This window comes from Mesoplodon bidens, assembly GCF_964165515.1.
Source record: "Mesoplodon bidens genome assembly, chromosome: 1".
Classification (NCBI taxonomy): domain Eukaryota; kingdom Metazoa; phylum Chordata; class Mammalia; order Artiodactyla; family Ziphiidae; genus Mesoplodon; species Mesoplodon bidens.
The window spans coordinates 5,773,208-5,794,514 of NC_138176.1; positions in this window are offsets into that span (position 1 = coordinate 5,773,208).

Sequence of the window (21,307 nt, forward strand, 5' to 3'; positions counted from 1 at the left end):
TATGGCAACTTGCTTTCCGAGCAAGGTTTCTGGGATCCATTCCCCTTAACCACTGTGACCTGGATCTTACCTTCATCTCTATTGTCCCTGTCCTGATCAAATTTATTCCATTCCCTGAAGTTTCTCCTCTGTGTGTGCCCTGGTCTAGAAGAAATCCCTGGCAGGCCCTGAGCTGCCCCAGTCCCTTTGTCCTCCTTCCCATGGGCCCGTGGCAGTCACTTGCTATTGGAAGGGGCAAAACCCTTCCTGGTTTCAACTGCTGTTCTCAGAATCCACCTATATCTTTGCTTCCGGATGGCTTTTAATTATGGTCCCCTCTTTCTATAATTGCACTCCAGCTAGAGGTAGCAGATGTGAGAAATTTTGTCACTGTCATTTGCTATTATAGTGGGAGGAAGAACAAAGAATAGACTCTAGAAGCTTGAGCTTGGCAACTGAACTTTTCCTAAAAATTAATGGTTTATAATGTGGTTGAATGGATACTTTAAATAAATAGTAGGTTGACTGACTTCCTAATTTTATCATAGCTGAAAGGAGTGATAAGTGTTTGTTTTAGTCTCACATCTTAATTTGGAAAATTTTGACTTGATTGTAATTTAGGCCCAATTAATAATTTTTGAAGTTTTCATTAATATTGATAATAAACACTTAATTCTAAGATATTAATTGAATAAAAAGATATCTTAAATATTGGGTAGGTCTGTTAATCTCTGTATTAAAATAGAAATGAACTGCAAGGTTATTTTAGATATCACTCTACTTTTTAAGGGGTTAGTTTAAGTTTAAAATTTAATCTTGAAAATGAAATGAAAATTTGTATTTTGTGACAAGTGGGGAAAATCAAGTTATGAATCATTTATAGTCTATAGTGAATAAAAATATTACAAAGAGAAGAATAATCTTTTCATGGAATATGACTTTTATTCTTGGGGTTGAATGCCTTGGCTGAGTGGGGTGGGACCATGAAACCAGGGTGGTGGCTTGAACAGAGCCTTTTGGAAGATTACACTTCAAGGGGAAGAAAAAAGAATTGAGTATCAGCCAATTATCCATTTATGGAACAGTTTAGCTGACTGTAAGTGTATGACCCATGGGACCTGAGAATAAAAAGCTGTAGCATCATCTATGGGCCCATGTGAATTTTCCTGCACCTGCAGACAACTCCCAGCACCCTGACAATGCCCCACCTTGAACTCTGGTTTCTCTCTCTTCCCATCTGCTTGAAGGGCTTTCTTTGGCACTTGAGACATGCCTAGACGCACACAGGTGCAGCTTGGAAGTGAGTGGAGAGTGATTGCCTCCAGGGATAAACTTCAGCCAGTGGGAGAGGGCTCAGTGGGTAAATGCTCTACTGGGCGTTTTCCACCTGGTATCTCAGATGACACTCCAGTGGCGACCAAGGAGCATCCTGATCATCCGTGGACCTCATCGACTTTTCTCCCTTCCTGGTTCACTTTCCTCACTTCTTTCCTTGTGTTTCCTGGGATCACCTTCCAAAAAGCTGTCTTCATGCAAATCTTTGTCACAGTATCTCCTTTTGGGAGCAACCAAACTATGACACTAATTTGGGTATTATTTCCAAAAAGTCTTCAACCTAGTCCCCTACATCCAGTCTGAGGAAGGGAGAAGGGCTAGAAAAGGTGCAGACAGCAAGCAAGAATTTGTCAGTTCAAATCCAAGTTTCTGATGGTAGCTTAGAGCTCACCTTACAATAAAGATGGGGCATTGGCTGGCAGAGTCCCTTGGCCTTAGCCTTCAGGTCCTCCAAGCAGCAGCCTTTGCTGGACTCTGTGCTTCCACTGACCTTCAATTGATGGTGTGACTTCCCTTGAGGTCTCCCTCCAAGAGATCATGAGAGATCCACAGACATGAGTCTTGCAGGCAACTCAGCATTTTATTTTTGAATATCAGTGAACATGTGGCCTGTATCATTTTATACATTCACCTCTTGGAAATTTTGTTAACCTGAATTTGTTCCTATGTCTGGTCAACCCTAGATTCAGTTTCGGCAGCTGCAATGTTGATGTCCTGCACCTGGCACATGGGGACATCAACTAGGACACATCTAGCTGGTGCCCCCTGTGAGGCCCAGCGGGCACACTGAGTGGCCTCCTAGGGGATAGTCATTGCCGGCTTTTTCTACTGTAGCAGGACCTCCGAGATGTCAGTTGTTTGTTGATCCCAGGACAGGCACTGAAGCAAACTCGATGGGTGGAGATTCCTGCCATGGCTCCTCCAGAGGGAAGCCCCATCTCCCAGCTCTCAGGTGGTTGCCTGTGGGTGTCCTCCCATCAGTCCTGTGTTGAATGAGTGGGTTGTTCATATACCTCACGGCCTCTCCTTTAATTCAGTTATTATTTTTAAATACCATCTTTCTTTACATCTTCGCTTTCAGATTCCTTTCCCAATCTCTTTCTTCTTTTGTTCCTGTTCACGGCCCCTCCGAGCAAACGTACATAGGTCAGGACAGTTGTCTTCTTCACTGAAAGGCTAGTTAGAGCCCCCATGTTTGGAACCACAGAGACAGCTTCTTCCTTCGATTCCTGTGCCACCTCCATGGTGGCCCGACAAGTGAGCTTACCTTTCCTCAAAGGCTCTGCCCCAGTGTGGACACTGGCTGCTTGTCTGGGTCCTGTTGGTCCAGATGACAGGAGCTAGCATTTTTTTACAAAAGCTTTTAGCGTCACTGTAGTAACAGGCCCATCCATTCAACCTTCATTTGGTTAACCTTTGTGGAGTGTCTGCTCTGTGCCAGAAAGCACCCTGACCCTGCCCTCAAGGAGGTCACCGTCCAGTGGGGTAAGTGGACCAGAAGAGTTTACTGGGAACACATTGTGTGCACTGGGGCTGATGGGCGCTCAGGAGAGCAGCCTGGAGCCAGGTCTGAGGGCCTGGAAGACTCGCCAGCGGAGGTGATGCTGTGCTTCAGGAGATGAGTAGATGTGAGCTGGGCAGGGAGGCGGGCAGGGGAGAAAAACCCTTCAAGAAGACCCAACAGGGCTTCCCTGGTGGCGCAGTGGTTGAGAGTCCGCCTGCCGATGCAGGGGACACGGGTTCGTGCCCCGGTCCGGGAGGATCCCACATGCCGCGGAGCGGCTGGGCCCGTGAGCCATGGCCGCTGAGCCTGTGCGTCCGGAGCCTGTGCTCCGCAATGGGAGAGGCCACAGCAGTGAGAGGCCCGCGTAGCGCAAAAAAAAAAAAAAAAAAGAAGACCCAACAGGGGTGTGAGTAAAGCTGAGAAGACGTGAAGTCACCTGTGGTCTAGTAGAGTGCAGACAGAAGGGTGAGGAGCGATGAAGGGCTGCTGGAAAGGTGGGAAGGGGGAAGGTCACGGCTGCTCGGGTTCATGTAGGCATCCCTCCATGTCGACTGAGTCTCAACCTGGTGACTGCATTTGTCCTGCAGACCAGACACAGGGGCTGCATGGCTAAGGCTGGGCTCCAGATGTCTGTCAAGAGGGTGAAGCGTCTGGGTGGTGAAACAGTGTTGCCAGGGAGAAGTGAGGTGGGCCTGGCCCCAGGTAGGGAGTTAGGAAAGGAGTTGATAGAAAAGATGGGAGATAAGATAAGAGACCACAAAGAGCTAAGATCTTCTCAATAGGACTCTGGTGGTTGACACAATGAATGACCTCATCCTCAGTCATTCAGGAGTGGCATGTCCTCAAGTAAGATGTCACACGGCAGTAATGGGATGGTGGTTCCATTCAACCCACATCCTTAAGTCACAGAATCCACATCTGGAATACGACGATATTGGGAAGTTGATTATTAGTATTTAGTACAACACGAATAACGCTATCTTCATCAGACTTTAAGACAACACATATTATAAACTGAATTAAGGTTTTAAAATATGAATTTGAAGGAGAAAGTCTCCGGCTCAAGGTCAAATGGGGTCTGAGAGTTCCAACTGTTTTCAAGGAGGAAATCCTACCTCTAGGGAGAAGTCCTGCTTATTTTTCATTTAACAAGTGCAGCCCATCTGGCTTATTATTCTGTGCTCTTTACACATCCAAAGAGTTTCCCTCTTTGAACAATAACAACACTAAGTTTTGACTTTGCACAGCTGTGGGCCACTCTGACCTCTGGATCTTTTTTTTGCGGTACACGGGCCTCTCACTGTTGCGGCCTCTCCCGTTGCGGAGCACAGGCTCCGGACGCACAAGCTCAGCGGCCACGGCTCACGGGCCCAGCCGCTCCGCGACATGTGGGATCTTCCCGGACCGGGGCATGAACCCGTGTCCCCTGCATCGGCAGGCGGACTCTCAACCACTGCGCCACCAGGGAAGCCCTGACCTCTGGATTATTATATGATAGAGTTCCACAAAACCTTGCTTGTTCGGTGCATTTTTTTTTAATGTCTAAAGTTAAGACCTATACTTCTGATTTCAGATAGGTTTTCTTACTGAAATATCATCCTGACATAGAATTACAGAAAAATGGTAGAGCAAAATCCAAATCTCAATGAAAGGAAACCTCGGCAGTTGATCCATGGCACAATTGTGAAGTTATCACCCATTGTACGTCACTGAGTGGCCAGCACGAGAGTTGAGAGTTAGAGAGGAAACACACATACATTCCTTTGAAGTTTGAGCCCGAGGATTGTAAGATGGGCCCACTTATTCTCCCTCATTCCTGGTGTCATTGATTCACCATCGAGCTCAGGTTGACTCTGCAATGCGAAAGGAGCTAATTGCAAGGATGAGATTGACTTAGAAGAGGAATCAGAAGGCAATGTCCTGGACGGGACTTCTGGGCGTGTGTTTCCTTTTATCATTGGTCTCTGGGGGCAGAAGAATGGTAATGTCACTGTTCCTGTAGGCGGCTTAGTTCTCAGAAGACTCTTGGGGATGCCCGTTTTTGAAAGAGACTTCACAGATTCATTGCTCTTGGTTTGGGTCAACTTAAACATTTGTCCGTTCTGAGTTCATTCAAGTGCTTCTCGGTGGCCACAGTGGTCAGCCACTCCTCCAAGCGCTGGTGTGACCACGGTGAGTGAGTCTGGGGAGACAGACAGTGAACAAACAGATCTCTAAACAGGAGAAGGAAGGAGGTGGGCTCTGCAGAGAATAAAAGTGGGAGGGGGTCACAGAGGACGGAGACGGGGAGAGGACCTTTAAGATGGGACTCCGTGATGCCCAGGTGAGGGGTGTACATTTTGAGGAGAGGAACTAGGGGTGGCTAAGGCCCGACGTGAAGGATGAGCTTGGCATGTTTAAGCAACAGACACAGCCACGTGGCTGGCAAAGCAGGAACCATGTGAGAGAGGCACAGGTCAGGGTTAAGAAGTAGACAGCCTAGAAGCCTGGCAGGCCATGATAAGGGCTGGGTTTTATTCTAGATGTGGTGGTGACCTTTGGATTTTAGGTTGAGAGAAGGAACACATCTAATGTTTTTAAAGTTCTGCCTCTAAGAGTTGGGGCAGGATACCCATTACGAGGCGCCGAAGATCTCTGGAGATCAAGGTGTAGAGGTCCACCCTCACGTGGGGGCTATAACAGGACCCAGGAAGGGGCTGCGAGTGGGGAGGGAGGAAAAGAGGGGGTGCCAGAAAGACTCCAAGAATTTTGGCTTGGAAATCTGGGTGAGTGATGGGGTGGTGATGACAGAGATGGAGGGGATGCAGGAAGGATGCAGGCTGAGGGCAAGGGAGGGAAATAAAGAATTCTCTTTGGCCTCTTGAGTCTGAAATCATTCTTAGACATGTGAGGAACCATGTCAATAAGCAGTTGGATCTAGAAATCTGGAATTCCAGGAGGAGATGAGAGCAGGAGATATGGATTCAGGGGTCAAATACAAGGTGTTTAGAGCCTGGAGACAGGATGAGATACCCAGGAAGAATGTGCAGAGAGAAGGAGGAGGAGACCCAGAGCAGACCCTGGATACACCCTCAGTGAGGGTCAGAAGCAGAGGAGAGGCTGGGAAGGAGCTTCAGAGACCAGGAGGGAAGCCCAGAAAGTGTGGGGTCCAGCAGGCAGGAGAGGCCCACTGTGAAGGTCGCTGAGACGCTGGGGTAAGGACAGAGGAGGGATCACTTGACTAGCCAAGTGGAGCACATGCATGACCTTGACACACGCGCCTAGAGCCCGTGCTCTGCGACCAGAGAAGCCACCACAGTGAGAAGCCCTCACACCGCAACGAAGAGTAGCCTCCACTCACTGCAGCTAGAGAAAGCCCGTGCACAGCAACGAAGACCCAACGCAGCCATAAATAAATAAATAAATAAATAAATAAATTTATTTATTTTAAAAGTTCTGGGTTCTTTGGAAATGCTGTGCGGTTCCTTAGTCTAAGTCTCCCTCATTTCTCCTGCTGCCCATTTGCCTCTTAAACCTGCTTCATTGTCGTCTTCCAAAGACCTCTGCTTTTTCTGCTCACTTCCCCCTCTCTGATTCTTGTTTCTGTTTCTTGCCTGTTGCCTATCATGACTCATGCCACCCCCTGGCCTGGGCTGATGACTTGCGCAAATCCTTTAAGCCATGAAGGTGCATGACTCAGCAGCAGCCCGAGGGACTGAAAGAGTTAAGATGGGTTTTGTTTGTGAAGTGCCTTCCAGGGCTGTGGAGGGAAAGAAGCAGGGTCTAGGAGTCGGGGCTTTGGAGCCGACAGGTACCCACACTGCCACTTCCTAGCAGAGGGATGCATGGCAAGGTATCACCCTTTCTCACCTAGGTCCCCGGGACACAGTTGCCCAGGCTTCACACTGAACAAAACTAGGAGGCTCCATTCATGTAGAAGTCTGCACGACCGCATGGGTGTGCTATGAGCGACACCCACGGCCCACACGCCCCAGCCCTGACCCTCTGAGTCTGTTTCCTTCTCTATGAAACACGCTTGATGATTTCATAGCAGAGTCCTTGGGGAGCATGGTGCATGGAACCCTCCCAGTCTGACACTGGGCACAGGGTATTGGTCAAATATGTGGCAATACATGTGACCGGATGCCGGGAGGTGTAGGAGGGGCCTTTGTCCTTGGACGGGTTAATATTCCAGCGTGTGGGGCAAGACAAACCCCTTAAAAATAACCACTTGGAGGTGTGTGACCCCTGGGGGGACATTAGGAGTGTCTTGGCCACGTCCCCTCACCTTTACCCTTCTGGTGCAGATAGGCCAGAGTCCCAACACCAGCATAGCCTCCCACCCGCCCCCCGAGGGATTCTGCTTGCCCATGGAGCCGGCTGTCACCTGAGTGGCAGGTCAGAATTAGAGGCTTTTGGAGTAGGCTTAGCCCATGACTGGTGGGAGTTGGTGCATAAATGCCCCAGCTTCCTCGTCCTCCGGTGGGGTAGCTCAGAGGCAGGTGTCCTACACTGGCTCCCAGCTTCCCCAGCAGGATGAAGCTCCTTCACCCCACACGGATGCTGGCTTGATAACGCATCCTTATTGGCTGCTTTCCTCCCTGGTCTTATTCTCCGCCCCCTACTAGCATCGCTGGCACCTGCTGAGTAGCTCTCTGCGTTCCAATTCCCGCCTCAAGGTCTGGGTGTCCCCAAACCCAGACAGTGACCTGCCAGTGTGTTCCTGCAGAGTCCACGTCATTCCTGACCCATCACCCCCATATGTGAGCATCTTGAGGGCTGAACCCAGGTCTTCTTTGACCTTATAGGCCCAGGACCCGGCACAGCCCATGGCACACGGAGGGCCCCACTAAACGCGTGCTGAGTGTGAGATGTGGTGTGAGCTTCTCTCATGCAGCACAGCTCCAGGGCTAAGATAATCTGAGTCAGTGTATTTCCTCCAGTATCTGCTGGGGGATGCACTTGGTCATTTTCATTGCATGTTCTACTGAGTGATCCTTAAAAATTAAGCCTGTAATTTTAGGCTTGAAGATTCTTGAAATGTAGTGCAGAGTCCCCAGAAGATTTTTGCCAAGGGACTGCCCTCTCCTCTCCCCTGAGGACGTGGCTGTCTGTGAGCGGCCAGACCCGGACGCACCCTGCCTGTGGCCGAGGTCTTGCTGGAGTATGTAGGGGAGACACTGGGGGGGCAGCCTGCCTTGCCTTGAGAGCAGCAGCTGCTCTGTGTCCCTCGGCTTCCAGTGTGCAGCCCGCATGGGCTCCCTGCCCATAGCTCGCCCTCCCCGGGTAGGAGCAGGCCGTACATCTCACCCCCGCTTCCCCTACTGCCCCCTTTATGGAGGTACCAGCCCGCCCTCTGGTGAACGTGAACGCTGAATACCCAGCTGGTACTTCGTCCCCAGCTGCTGACCCTCTGCCTGTTGGTGACGACGACAGCTTCTGTCGCGTCTCCAGCGTGTTTCCTCAGCCGCCCCGAGGTTGCAGCTCTTCGTCTTGACTGATGATGGTTCGCTTCCTGCTTCTCCACATTTGTTCTGATATCACACAGATCCTTGAGCAGCTCACTTGACTTCTCAGGGCCTCAATTTTCTTTATAGAAAAGTGGGGATAATGGCACATCCCCTATAGAGTTCTTGAAGGATGAAATGAGATAGTCCACTTAAAAATGCTGGGCACGGGGCTTCCCCGGGGGCGCAGTGGTTGGGGGTCCGCCTGCCGATGCAGGGGACACGGGTTCGTGCCCCAGTCCGGGAGGATCCCACGTGCCGTGGAGCGGCTGGGCCCATGAGCCATGGCCGCTGAGCCTGCGCGTCCGGAGCCTGTGCTCCGCAACGGGAGAGGCCACAGCGGTGAGAGGCCTGCGTACCGCAAAAAAAAATAAAAATGCTGGGCACAGTGCATGGCATTGAGCAAGTGTCCAACCAGTGTAAGTTACTGTTGTGGTTATTAGCCAAGCCATGTAGCTGGGTCCATGCATTGCTGTTTGCTTCCGGATCGTTTGCCCTGAAGGTCTCGTATGCGTCGTGCTAGCCCCCCCGGGTGACCTTGGCTCTGAGATGATCATTTACGTCAACTGCGACCCCTTCACCCAGCTCCCACAGATGAACTCCCTCCTCTCCCACCTGTGGGTTGACTCCTCACCCTCTTTGGGGCACTTGCCCCATCTATAGCTGTTTCTTCTTCACATCTGAAGCCCAGGTCGGAGGCTGACCCATAGGAGGATGGGGAGGGGTCTATGAAAGCATGCGGGGACTTGTGTTAGGACCCGATTAACATCTCGTCACTGGGCCCAAAGCACAAGCACTGAGTGCAGGAAACAGCTCAGGAGGAAGAGAGGCCCAGGAGCGGCTCCTGGCCGCCGGAGCTCTTCTGCCCTGTCTTCCCTCCACTCTCCAAGGCTGCCTTTGCGCCTGGATCCCAAACCCCAGCCTTGTAATTAACACTTGCATTTCCCGTCTCCAGTCCATCCTTCACTGGGATGCACCCTCAAGCTTCTTCGACAGACACTTGTACCACCTTGGCTGACATCCCTGACACTCCCGGTCATATGTTACTGTGATGTTTATAGGCTTGTAGATTGCAGACCCCCCTAAGGGGAGGCAGGCTGTGGAGGTGAACGAGATGCCAACGATGCAGAGTTGAGCTGGGCAGGGCTGGGCTCTCGTTAGTGTCTCTGTAAATCTTCCCATGCGTTCAGGATGCTCAGTATTTTCTTATTCATCTCCATTTTTCAAAGGGAAAGTGTTCGATCTGTCAAGCCTGTTCCTTACAAATGGCCTGTCAGTTGTAGAGGCATCATGGAGCTATGATTCTGCCAAAGAGCTAGGGAGGGCTTGACGCCTCATGATAGCATCCTACTTAGGGTCCTAACTGAGCAGCAATTATTGTCCAGCACGGAGACCAACAGGAATCATGCCATTCTCCACTCGAGAGGCCCCTCATTTGTTGAAGGAAGCACGTCGGTTAGTAGTTCCATGATGGCCGTGGTCAGCGTGTCAATACAAGTGTGTCCAGAAGACTTGAAGCAGACCTGGGGGTGGGGAGTGGATCACCCCACGTGGGGATGCAAGAAAGCCTTTGCAGAGGATGGACTTTTTAAAAATGTTTTTTTCCAAATTGTGGTAAAATGCACATAACAAAATTTACTATTTTAACCATTTCTAAGTGGACAGTTCAGCAGTGTTAAGTGTATTCACCCTGTTGTGCAATCAGTTTTCAGAACTTTTTCATCTTCCCGAACTGAAACTTTGTAGCCATTACACAATAACTCCCCCTAGCTTCTCTCCTCCGGCCACCCCCTGGCAGCCACCATTCTCCCTTCCGTCTCTGTGAATCTGGCTGCTCTAGGGACCTCATTTAAGTGGAATCATGCAGTATTTGTTTTGGGGGTCTGGCTTATTTCACTTTGCATAATGTCTTCAAGGTTCATCCATGGTGCAGCCTGCATCAGAATGTCCTTTCTTTGCAAGGCTGAATAATATTCCATTGTGTGTCTATACCAAATGCTGTTTATCCATTCATCCTTTGATGGGCATTTGGGTTGTTTCCACCTCTTGGCTATTGTGAATACTGCTGCTATAAATATAGGTGTAGATTTTATTTTTTTAAGTTGAGTCTTGAACACATAGGATTTCCCTGACAGAGCAGAGGAAAGCAGGGGCCAGGAAACACACACAGTGCAAAGGCATTGGATCATGACAGACTGGTGGCCTGGGGATGGCTCGGGGTTCTATGTTGCTGGGGCCCACACAGGTGGTACAGAACAGGGGGAGATGAGCCTGGACAGCTGAGTGATCTGGGATCGTGACCGGCTTACATGCTATAGAGAGGGCTCCAAGTCACAAGACAGCATGACGTGAAGGTTGTAATTTGATGCAATCTCTCACTCAAGAGTGGACCACATTAAACATTTTCTGGATCTCAATGGAGCCCACTAAAGAAAACAATTTCTACATTTCCCACTCACCAGTCATGGGGGACCGAGCCAGGGCATGGTCTGTTGGGCTGCTTATAAAACTGGTCTAAACCCAGAGGAGGATTCAGTACCAAATCCCACTATGTTGCTGATAGAACTTTCCATAGCTGCTTGGTCCTGAGAATTGGAACCCCGTCTAATGCTAAAGCTCTGTGATCTTGGGTGAGCTACTTAACCCTTCTGAATCTCAGACTTTTGCTTGTTACGTGAAGGACTTGGATAACTTTTAAAAATTCGTAAAATAATCCTCTTACGTACTTATGAATTCTATCAATGTTACTGTTAAGTATGCTGCTATGTGCCCCTCTTGCCCTGAAGGAATATAAATCTACAAATGGTTGACCTTAGACAAATTGCTTAACCTCACTCCATGTCTTTGTCTGAATCATCATCTGTGAAAAGGGATGTTAGATATATGCCTTCCCATTTTTTCCTGCAGGTCCCTGCATGTACCCATATGGAACTTATAAAAGAAAGCATTTAGGGTAAGATGTTGCTGTGTCTTTAACAGTTTAACAATTTATCATCAGGTAATATTCTCCACCTCTCAGAACCCCACGCTGAATACACATAATCTTTCCCAGCTCTTTTCTCCAGAGTTCCTGGTTTTCCTCAGGTCCTAACATCCTACTTGACTTACTCACAGGATAATGTCTTTAGCAGCCTCCCCGCTGTCTTTGGGACACCCCAGGCCCTGCCCCTGGCTTCTCGTCTGTGTCAGGCCTGACCCTTCTTGTACAATGCCCTCCCACGTGTGGCCACTAGAAGTCTTTTCTGTTCTTCATGTTTCAGATAAAGTCTGCCCCCAGAAAACAAGGCCACCTAGGAAGACAGTTTATCCCTCCTCCTGGTGGGGCTCACTCAGGGTTGTCTTATCACTGTTTATGAACTCGTGTTGTTGTCCCTTTGTCTTAGGTCGAGTTACCCAAGAATCAGATGCTGAGAAGGAGATTTGTGTGCAGGAAGGTACTGGGAAGAATCCTTCAGATCAGCCCCATGGGGGAGCAGGGGATGTGGGGTGGGAAAGCAAGATCGGGTGAAGGGAGAAGGTGGATGTGATGCAGTTTAACTCAGGCCTCGGCTCATCCCCTGGGGGCCCTGGATTTGGAGTGCCTTCCTGGGGATGAGCTCCTTGGCCAGGCCTTTATGGCCCATCATGGACTGGTCATTGTGGGCTGCCCCCAGGTGGGATGCATGGCCTTAGGCTTGGCGACGGCCTTTGTGAGGCTTGGAGGGAGACTCAGCTGAGCAGCATCCTCTGCCAGTGCTCCCAGCAGTTGGGAGAAAGAGCAGCTCCGTTCTGAAGGGGCCCCCGGTGGCACAACCCCACGTCCAGCCTCTGGACTCGAAGCCCAGGGATGAGAGGAAACAGGTCTTGTGCATGTGCTCTGCCCATCGTATCACACTCTCCTGACAAGTGGTAGGTCCTTAGTAAACAGTCGTTAAATGAATGAATAAATCAGCAAATGAGTAGCCGGTAGGTAGCATGGACAGCCTCAGTCCGATCATATTTCGTTTTTGTTTCTAAAAAGTTATTTTTAGTCCCAGTGATTTTGTTCTCTTTCTTTTTTTTACATTCCATTTTAATGTTGACTGTTATTCTAGGCCTTTCCTAGACTCTGCACCTGGGGTTCCCCGGGACAGTCCCGGGGGAGGAGTAATAATTTTATTTTTTTGATGGTGGTAAAATATCCACAACATATAATCCTCCTTTAACTTTTTTTTCCCTTTAACTATTTTAAGTGTACCACTCAGTGCTGCTTTAAGCACATTTACGTTGTTGTGCAACCATCACCGCTATACACATCCAGAATTTTTTCATCATCCCAAATTAAAACTGTATCCATTAAACGCTAACTCTCCATTCCATCTTTCCCCCAGGCCCTGAGAACCTCTATTCTATTTTCTGTCTCTATAAATTTGCCTATATTAGGCACCTCATATAAGGGGGATCATACAATATTTGTTCTTCTGTGTCTGGCTTATTTTAAGGTAATGTTTTTAATGTTAATCTGTGGTTTTTTGTTTTTTGTGTGTGTGTGGTATGCGGACCTCTCACTGTTGTGGCCTCTCCCGTTGTGGAGCACAGGCTCCGGATGCGCAGGCTCAGCGGCCATGGCTCATGGGCCCAGCCGCTCCGCGGCATGTGGGATCTTCCCGGACCAGGGCACAAACCCGTGTTGCCTGCATCGGCAGGCGGACTCTCAATCACTGTGCCACCAGGGAAGCCCAATGTTAATGTTTTTAAGGTTCATCTATGTTGCAACACGTGTCAGAAGTTCATTCCTTTTTAAGGCTGAATGATATTGTATGGATAGACCACCTTTTGTTTGTCCATTCATCCATCAGTGGACATTTCAAATATTCCCACACTTTGGCACTCATGAATGATGCGGCTATGAATATTGCTATACGTATATCTGAGTCCCTGCTTTCAGTTGTTTTGAGTATATACCTAGGTTCATTTTTTTAAAAATATTTATACATTTATTTATTTATTCATTTGGCTGCATCAGGTCTTAGTTGTGGCATGAGGGATCTTTGTTGCGGCACATGGGCTCCAGAGTATGCAGGTTCAGTAGCTGTGGCACGTGGGCTCAGTGACTGTGTCTCACGGGCTCTAGAGCGCAGGCTTAGTAGTTGTGGTGCACGGGCTTAGCTGCTCCGCGGCATGTGGGATCTTCCCGGACTGGGGCTTGAACCCGTGTCCCCTGCATTGGCAGGCGGATTCTTAACCACTGCGCCACCAGGGAAGGCCCCTAGGTTTACTTTTAAAAGACATTTTTTTTACCTTCTTTTTCTAGAAGTGAAAACTTTGGCCTAAGGGAATAAAAGCCTTTTGTTGATATTTGAAACTTTTGTTTGTGCGACATGTTAGTGGGACAAGAAAGCCTTTTTGAAATTAGCCCTTAACCAACAGTGGTTAAGACTTCGTGCCTTCACTGCTGAGGTTGTGGATTCGATCCCTGGTCAGGGGATTAAGATCCCGCACGCCACGTTGTGCCGTCAAAAAAAAAAAAAAAAAAAAAAGTAAAGTAAGTCCTTCTGTGTCACCTGTAATAAGAGGCTTTAGCATCAAATCCAGTTCCTCTTGTCCTATGGCCTCCCTGCCCCTGTACCCAGAGTTCTGCCAACCAGCTCAAGGGCCACTGATCTGGGAGAGGCCACATCTCTGCCTCAGGGCCTGTCCTTCAGTTAATGAAGGGAAGTTTTTCCTGAATGGCAAGGGCCCAGTAGAGCAGGGCACTGGCCAGGCACCACTCCCTTTGCCATGGACAGGACACTCATGTCATGGTGAAAATGCTGAAATGGAAAACACACACACACAGATGCATACACACAAATGAAATTAAAGATAAGTCCAAGGTGAAGCCATACTTGGTCTGGAATGCTGTATACTGGGAAAGGGATTCTGTCCCAACAATGACTGTAGTCTTTTATGGGTTGAACTGTGTCCCCTGAAAAGATACATTCAAGTCCTGGTACCTGTGAATATGACCTTTTTGGGAAATAGGATCTGTGCAGATGTGATTACATTAAGATGAGGTCATACTGAGTTAGGGTGGGCCAAATCCAATTTCTAGTGTCCGTATGAGAAGAGGGAAATTTGTGCACAGAGACTCAGAGAGACATAGGTGGGAGAATGCTCTGTGAAGGTGGAAGGTGGAGATGGAGATGGGAGTGATGCTCCCACAAGCCAAGGCGTGCGAGGATGTCCAGAAGCCCCCAGAAGCTAGAAGGGAGACATAGACTAGGTTTTCCCTCTGAGCAGTCAAGAAGACACCAGTCTTGCCAACACCTGGATTTCAGACTTCTGGTCTGCCGGAGAGAATCAATTTCTACTGTTCTAAGCTACCAGTTTGCTGTGCTTTGTTAGGGCAGCCTTAGGAAACTGATAAACGGTCACAAGGGAAAAAATTGGAGTTGTGTTTAAAAGGGTTTCCATGAGCATGTGAGTTTGAGATTGCTTCTGAATAAGATGTCTACTGTCATTGGAACTTACCAAGGCTAACGCTGTACGTTCAGGTCACCATGGCTGTTCTGTTAGTCAGGAAAGTTCAGTTACATCATTGGTGATGCCTACACATGTAGGTCTTTTAAAGTGATGGTTTAGAGCTGCACAACCAATATGGTAGCCACGAGCCACATGTAGGCAATTACATCTTTTAAAATTTTATTTTCAATCTGCATATAATAAATCACTATATATGTATATGCTGCACCACACGGCTTGTGGGATCTTAGTTCCCCAAACAGGGATCAAACCCATGCCCCTTGCAGTGGAAGCATGAAGTCCTAACCGCCAGGGGATTCCCAATAAATCATTATTTTTGATGTAGGGTTCCATGAGCTTTGACAAATGCATAGAGTCAAGTACTGCCACCCCAATCAAAATGCAGAAGAGTTGCATCACTCCAAATTATTCCATCAGGCTCCTCTTTTGTGGTCAAACTGCTCCCAACCCCTAGCCCCTGGTAACCACTGATCTGTTTTTTAATCCCTACAATTTTGCTTTTTCAAATTTAAATTTAAATTAATTAAAATTAAATAAAGTTAAAAATTCAGTTTGTCAGTTGCACTAGCCACATTTCATGCACTCAGGGAGCCATGAGTGGCTAATGGCTAACATTCTGGATAATGCAGATATAAAATAGTTCCATCATTCCAGAAAGTTCTATTGGGGCGCACGGGTAAAAGTACATGTATTCAGTGATTCTTAAAAGTCTGGGGGGTCGTGTCCTCTCTATGGATCCTCTTCCTAGAAAAAAGGCACATAATACAGACATGCAAAAAAATCTGGTGCACATTTTCAGGGCATCTGTTGATCCTTCCAAGCCCCACCTTAAGGGTTAAGATTCCCAAATTTCATGTAAACTTGAAAAGTCTAAAAGCTTTTTCCTCAAGTCTGGTTTTCCACTTTGTGTCTTCAAGTTAGACAGCAGACCAAAGCATTATCTTGTAACCTTGATGTTTCCCTTTAGTATGCCATGCTGACAGGCAATTATTCATGGAGATTACTCCATGCATGGCATCTGTCTGCTGGGCTGCCCATTCTGGGTTGCAGGAATGAGCGTTTGCAAATCATCATTATTAGTAAATATGAATCAGGGGTGTTTGAAACGACTTAATGGAAGTTTAGCTTCTCGCCCATTAAATCTTCTTGTTAAAATCTAATGGTAAAGTCATTTCAGAATAAGCTTAGATGGTATAAAAAAAAAAAAAAGGTAGCTTGTTCCTTAAGACAGTGTTCTCGGCAATTTTTGCCCAGATCAATTTCATTCTGAAAGCTGCTTTTATCCATTCTGCAATTTAGGTGCAATAATTGTGTTGGCTTACAGATGCTGTCCTGTCCACAATTTCTGTCTGATTCTGGATCTTGCTCGGCTCCCCTGAAGACGTGGGGAAACCTTCCTCTGTTGCTGAGTGTCCTTTGTTTACAAAATGCCCCATGCAAAATGGGAAAGGGCCTGGCTTAACTGTTGTGAATGGATGCTCACGTGTGGGTCCTGGATCACCCGTGCAACGTGATTCCATCAGAGGAGAACATTTTAGTGACTTGCGTACACACACACTTCCTTAGAGCAGAATAAACCATAGCACTTAAAGAGGTTACCTGGGCCACATTTTAATGTCTCCTCTGATAACAAGGCCTGTTCCTTTGTGACCAGGTGTCTTCTGGGATCTCCAGGTCCCATACCATCTAGGATCACAGTGACTCAACTCCCCATTCTGGGCCTCTGGAAATCAAAAAGACTATCCGTCAGTGACTGCAAACAGCCCGTGGCTTAGCTTCCCATGAGAGGATCAGACCAGAATTCTTGATTTCCTGCTTGAGAGATTCTCCTTCTGTACTCTGCCGCTTGTGATTAGTCCTTATGGCTACGTTATGGTGAGCCCAGCTCTGACCCTACACCTCCCTTCCAGCTGCCACAAATATAGGCTGCTTCCACGTGGAAGAACTTTTCCTGAAATTTACAGTCCTAGGAGTAGGCCCTTTGGGCAGCAAGCGTTCAAAAACCCCACGTTATGTACTGCTGTTCTTAAGGGCACGTTAGCGCCTCCGCAGATTCAGCCAGGCTGTGCCCTGCCTTCTGCCACGTTCCTGGCTCCAGTCTTCTGCCCGCTCTCTCTTCCCCTTTCTTTCTCTCCCCTGAGGTGTGAATAGATATTGCTAAAGATATTCCGAATGCAGAACAGCTTGGGCCCTGTCTTCTGTGCCCTTGGCTCCTCCTAGATGAGCTCCCCCATCCTTGGGACCTCATTTCTATTCCATATTCACCAGAACGTTTGGGTTGCAAATGACAGAAACTGAACTCAAATTAGCTTAAGGTGGGGGAAAAGTATTCCATCGACTCACAAAACCCAAGGGGAGATAGCGGGGTGAGGGCCATCTTCTGGGCTGACTTAAGGGCCTGAAGTGTTTTCCCACTGTCCTTTCAGCCTCTCACCGTTTGGGGGACTTTTATACAAATAGCTTTCTCCAGGTAGTGGAGACATGGCTTCAGGCAGTCATGGACTTCCATTTGGCCAGCTTGCCTCCAGCAAGGAAAGCAAGACCTCTCCCCAGTACCTTCAGGTAAAACACAGAAACACTGAAGGTAAAACACTGAAGGTAAAACCTACAGGTAAAACACGGATTGGCCCACCTTGGGTTACACACACCCACCCCTGGACCAATCACAGTGGACAGAGGACAGGAGATTGCCACCTTGGTTGAGTTCCCTCCCCTGCAATTAGGGAAGTCCATTCCAGATCCAGATCCAGGGGACGGGAAGCCAGCAGGATAAAAACAACAGCAGGTGCACATAGCAAGCTGTTCATCGACATGTTTACCTCCACGAGAGTGGCTCCAGACGAGGAAACTAGGGCTGGGTATCCCAACACGTTGCAGATCTCATGACTCACCCACAGGAGAGACGAGGCCAGAACCAGGTACCTCACCTTTTCTGCCTCTAGGAAGGGTCTATGTACGCGAGCCAGTAAGAGTAGTTGGAAAGCCTGGGAATTATGTGTGCTTCTCTAAGAGGTGCTTTTAGTACAACAAATAGGGTAGCAAGGCTTTTCAAAGAGGTCCTTTCACTCATCCTACGTCCTCCACTCAGACTGCTCCCAAAGCAGCCTGGATGGACAGAATTTGTCGTACCCTGAATCATTTCCAAAAAGTGATGCTGTGGCCTCTCGGAGGTCAGTATTTAATAAACTTAAGCATCTGGAAACTCTTCCTTATTTTCCAACCTAAATCCTTCCTGATGCAATTGAAAATCATTTCCCTTTCTGTGCTCAGGAAGGGGAAACCAGATGGTCAGTATCCTATGTAAAAGTATTCAGTCAACTTGCTGGAATTAGTGACCCATCTGACAGTTGTTTTTCCCTCTGGGTTAAACAGTCCTAATTCCAACAATATTTTTTTCTCTCTTAGGTCTTGTTTTCTACCTCCTAAATTATCTTATTTTCCTTTCTCTAGAAGAGACTCAAGTTCTTGTAATTATTCAATGTGTGTTGATGTGTGTGATGGTGTTAAATACTAGTTAAGCAGGGAAGAATCAGCAGAGACAATTCCAGCTCCAGAGTGGGGATCCCTTGAGGGTGTTTTAAATACGACAAAGGTTGGTAGCCCCGCAATCTATCTATACCGATCTGGACATTTTCAAAAGTCATAACAGATGTCAACTCACTGCTTTTTTGTGTCTATTTTATTTGTGAGATATTTTTTGTCAGTTCTAAATCATTTGTTGGCATGGAATTGTTTTTGCTGGACCTAAAATGAGAGCACGTTTCATGGAGTAGTTGTAGGTCATTAGCATGAGCAGCTTTTGAGAAACGATTTAATGTTCTGCCAGGTAGCATTAGGAACCCATCATGTAAGACAGAGGAGGACGTGGCTGAGCCTTTTCTCAGATGCAAATCCAAAAATGGCAAAAGCCACCATCCCAGTTGTTAGTCAGAAGGCAGCACGGGTTCCAACCCACATACACTGGGGTCAAAGAAAGATGCACCCAGGAGCAGGAATATGGGAGGAAAAGCAACTGGCTTGCTGGTGAGATCATGGATCCCAGGTGAGAACACACCCAGCAGTTGAGTTCTCCCCCTGATGTAGGAATCCACTGGCAGCCCCTGTGAGAGTTCTAAGGGGGAATTCACAACTTCAAGAGCTGAATGAATGAATGAGTGAGTGAATGAATTGAAGGTAGTTATGATTGCTAGGAAAGCTTTTCTTTTTTAATACCTGAAAGTTTGTACCTTTTGATTCCCTTTACCCATTTCACCCCTCCCCCCCCACCCTCTACTTCTGGCAACCACGAATCTCTTCTCTGTATCTATGAGTGTTTATTTTTTAAGATTCCACATATAAATGAGATCATATGGTACTTATCTTTGTCTGACTTATTTCACTTAACATAATGCCTTCAAGCCCCATCTATTTTTTCACAAATGGCAAGATTTTATTCTTTTTTTATGATGGAATAATATTTCATTGTGTATATACACCACATTTTCTTTATCCATTCACCCGTTGATGGACATGTAGGCTGTTTCTATGTCTTGGCTATTGAAACTAATGCTGCAATGGCAGATATTTCTTCAAAATAGTAATTTTTTTTTCCTTTGGATATGGACCCAGAAGAGATATTGCTAGCTCATGTGGTAGTTCTATTTTTAATTTTTTGAGGAACCTCCATACTGTTTTACATAGTGGCTGCACCAATCTGCATTCCCATCAACAGTGCACAAGGCTTTAGGTTTTCCTTCTCAGCTGTATGATTTGGGGGATTACAAGTGGATTCTGCTTCCCCATCAAGGTGATGGCTCAAGAAGAACTGCTTACTGCTGGGTGGGTCTTGTACTGTGAACTCCAGCAGGGGCCTTTCACATCATTCTCTATGGTAAAGGGGTGCCCTGCAGTTGTTCAGTGCACAACCTGCATGGTTGTACATGGCCACCCCATCAGTCTCAAACCCCATAAACCGTCTCATCAAATCACTACACCCATCTGGATGGACTGAGCACCACTCACTACAGGAACAGTGGATACACGCAGGGGAGCGTCTGAGTGTGACAGACAAAACACAAAATTTTACGTAGTTCTGTTAAATTTCTGTTGATGTTTGTAGACATCTACCGCCTCATAAACTTTGTTTTCAATTATATATGTTCACAAGCTGTTCCTTTTTTGATATATTTAGGAAAAGTTCAGTCACATTTTCAGAATTGTAATGATTTCCCATAAAATATCTGATTCTGAACTTTTGTATCTATACAGCACAAATAACATAATGGCAAGCTAATCATGCTACATATTACTTTCCTTTATGCTGTAGTTAAAGTTATTACAGCTTTCCAAACAGTTTCTTTTCAATATCATAAATAAAGGTCCTGGGGTACAGCTTATTGTATAATATATACATAACCGGGAGGCCCAGTATTTACTTATCTTTCTAAAACACATCATATTTCTTCTCAGCCCAGTTTCTTCAATAATATTAGTACAGAGGTGGAATCTTTAAAAATGCTCTCTTGCCCAGGGGTCCAGTACACTTGGAAAAGGTACAGTAGGTAGAACAAAACTCCCCAGGTACTGGATCTGGGGTAGGTCATGATATGGAGGTTTGGCTGGAAAAGAACCGTGCATCTCGGCAGACCACAGTTTAATCACCTTAAACAAGGAGGGTTTCTAGTTTTCTAAAGGAGAGGCCGAGGATGTGTGGTTTGGCATGACCAGGGCATAACCCTTCTGCTCTAATGATCTTCGCAAAGCTAGCAATGAAGAAAGCCTCTATCCTTTAGGAATGTGGTGAGAAGCATGAAGCGGGCGTCCAGGGATCAGCGGGGGTACCCGGAACCTGGATATGAGAGGCAGGGCCGCTTGGTGCCAGGTGACAAGTGAACAGGAGTCTGGGAGTCTCCCCCTCGTTCAGGCTTTCATGCCCAGAGGTTTCCAGAGGCACTGCCAGCTCTGGGCAGAGTGGGCTGCAGGAGAGGCAGGGGCCTCTGGGACTATGAAAGCTGGCATTCCCTCAAGCACTCACCTGTTCCTTCATTCATCCATCCACACATCCATCTGATTTCTTAATCACCCACAATTTGCCCTAAATCTCTTTCAAAATAAGGCAGCTTTGAAATCAGGCAGCAAGACAGGCAGCATGGGGGGCACGGATTACTGCCATACACGCTGGTTGGGGAGGTACCTCAGACACAAACCTGCCTGCAAGATGCTGCCAGACCAGTGGGAAAGTGAGACGCGTGAGGACAGAGAAGCCACATCAAAGGGGAGAAAGAAGTCTTCATGAATAGAAAGAGAATGGAAGGAAAGAGGAGGGGTCTCAAATGGGGTGGTTTGACTTCCAGCTGGAGGGTGGGTTGCTTCTATCCAGCTATAATTTTCTTGCAGGACCTTCCAAGACCACATCTCTGATCACCTCACTCCCGTGCTTGGAAACCATCAATGGCTCCCTTTTACCTGCAGGATGAGTGACAACTGTGCTGGCATTGCATTCAAGGGTGTTCCAAAGTGACCCCCTTCTACGTTTCTGGAA